The following is a 2715-nucleotide window of genomic DNA, read 5'->3' on the forward strand; positions in this document are numbered from 1 at the left end:
ATCTAAAAATCTTGAAATATTGATGCTCTCCAAAGAACCTTTTATGCAATTCTCCAAAGAGTCCAAGTGTTTTAAATCCAAATCAACAATGAGTAAACCACCTTACGCAAAGCATTAGTCTATCATTAAGTACTTCAAGTGTGATCAAAGAATCCCCATTCAAGGGCTAAAGTTAGAGTCTGAGGCAGCAATTTGGAGTTACTCTTTTCTCTTACTTAAAAAAATCATTCTTCTTAGCAATATTCTCAGATATTTCATGCTTGGGACTTATAGACAGAGCCATCAAGCAAGGCATAGCTTTAGAGGGTAAAAGCTCTTGCAAAAGAGAACAAGGACACCACTCAGCCACAATCTCTACTAGTATTCAATAAGAAAATAATAGAATCATTAGTACATTTTAGAGCATAATCACAAGAGTTATATAAATCCATTTTGCCAAAAAGTGAGCATTAGGTTTGAATTCTAGTAATTGAGAGGGTCCATTGCCAAAATACATCCCAACAAAAAATAAGATCAGTTGAGAGCCAAAGCTTGAAATCACAATAAAATTATTAGTAAACAAGAATGATTTTTTTAGTCTCGTTTTCAAATTTTCAAAAAAAAAAGTGTCAGGATAGTCCAAAAGAGACTCACTAAAGTAATGTCAATACAAAAAACATTTTTCAACCTACAAAGTAGCATCCAAAAGCTTTAAAAACCTTAGTCTAGCAAAGGTGCTCTAAGACATTCATATCTAGTTTCTCCTACCCTATAAAGTTCTTTCCCAAATGCAAAGCCCTATGTGCTTCTAGTAACCCAATCTGACTGTCAAACTTACTGATCAACTTTTATGGTGTGACACTTGTAAGAGTTCTCAATCAAATCTTCAAATGTGTGCATATTTAATTTCTTCCTTTTAAGCTTCAAGAAAGACTTGAATGAAAATATGTTTTTTGGTGTCTTTTAAGATTTATCTCTTGGGGTATTAAAGAGATTTTCCATGTCTTCATCAAACTCCACCCGAAGTGTTTTCCACATATCAGCTTGTCCTTGGATTCCTAACAACTTCATTGAACTTAGTCCTTAACCTTGTTTGGAGTCTTGGTTGAACTTCTTCCCGATTTTGCTATGAAATCTTTCTTCTTCATTTCCTTACTATCCTCTGCTTGATTGGTGGAAATTGATAGAGTTCTAGTTGGTCCCTAGTTGTGTATGTTGGCTTTGAAATTTGGGGTTGTTTCCATAGAAGTACTCATCCCCATGGTATGATATTGCACAGCAGTCAAAAAAGTGAAAATCTTAGTTGTCTCTTTCTTCCTTTTTTTTATATGGTAGATTTTAATATTTAATCTCTAAAAAAATAAATATACCCATCCGCCAATCTTTCTCCCCTTCTTTGTTGTATATAAAATTGCACAGTTCTTTTTTGGTATATATCCTAGCTTCACTAGAACACACACCATTCCTAAGCATCATTTGATTTGTTGCAACTTGAATGTATTCTACATTTTTGGCACTAGGTAGTAGTTTATGTTTCCTTGAGCTTGACTAAATTCTTCAACCATTAGAACATGTGAAGCTTTATCAACTTCATTGTTCTCCTCAACATGTAAAATTGAAACCTGACCAATGAGTTCAGGGGATAACCAGTATACTCCAAAAATGTTTCCCTTCATATCTTGGTTGAAAGCATGTTTGGTGGTACAAAAAAAGGACCTATTTTTTTCTACCTAGTTGGTACTTCCACATATAAGAAAAAAAGATAACACAACTCCTTATGAAAGGAAACATGAGTGGATCTATTATGGATCGTGTGACATGCTAGGCTATCTCTCGTATGAGTATCAATGGTGGGTATTGTCAAGAAGATTTGAGCAAGTTGTATGCTCTGCAACTATACCTCTCATAATAGTTTCTTCTTCTAATGCTATGCTATTAATATCTCTTTTAGTTGTGAATCTCTCTTTTAGTTGTGGCTCATTGTGACGATGAGGACTCCTATGAGGAAGGCTACTACCAAGAAATGCTTCACCAAAGAAGAAGACAAAGTCCAGGCTGATGGATAGCAAACGTATGAGCATAGACACAATCCCCCCCACCCCCGGTATAAAATCTCGTCAAAGCATCAATATACCAAACATGAGAGCATGCAAGGGAAGCTTATCCGCGGAGCATTCAATGAAGTTTGGAGTGCTTTTTGGTGAGCATGAGAATCATTCCACTACAAAATCAAGAGGTTTGTTCCTACTCATGTGTTGATAGTGATATGGGTAATAATTCTTTAGTGGATGATTTTCTAGCAAAGGTACCATAAAAATGCCAAGATTTACTTGAATCATTTATAGCCAAGCTTGGTTGAGGATTGCAAGTTGTTATTTCACAAGGTGTACCAAGCCCCTCTATCTTATGGAGAGATTATTGAAAAGTTTACGTGTTGTTATGCTTTTGAGAAATTCCGTGTAGCAACAAAAGACCTTGCAGACCATACGATCGCATGGACTTTGGAAAGAAGTATTGAATATGTATGGCAATCACCTAGGAGGGTCGGCGCAAAAGGTTAAAACATGGAAAAGGGTAAATAGTGCCTTCCATGGAGGTCTTTCATCATCTATTAAGGAGCCACCCAGACCTTACGCAAAGTGGTAGTAGCCTTTGTACAAAGCTAGATCCCCTGCAACATCAAGTAGAGATACCTGACTATATTATAGACCTCGAAAGTATTGTTCAAAGAGTGCA

This window comes from Adiantum capillus-veneris, chromosome 25, assembly GCF_014529385.1.
Source record: "Adiantum capillus-veneris isolate H3 chromosome 25, ASM1452938v2, whole genome shotgun sequence".
Classification (NCBI taxonomy): domain Eukaryota; kingdom Viridiplantae; phylum Streptophyta; class Polypodiopsida; order Polypodiales; family Pteridaceae; genus Adiantum; species Adiantum capillus-veneris.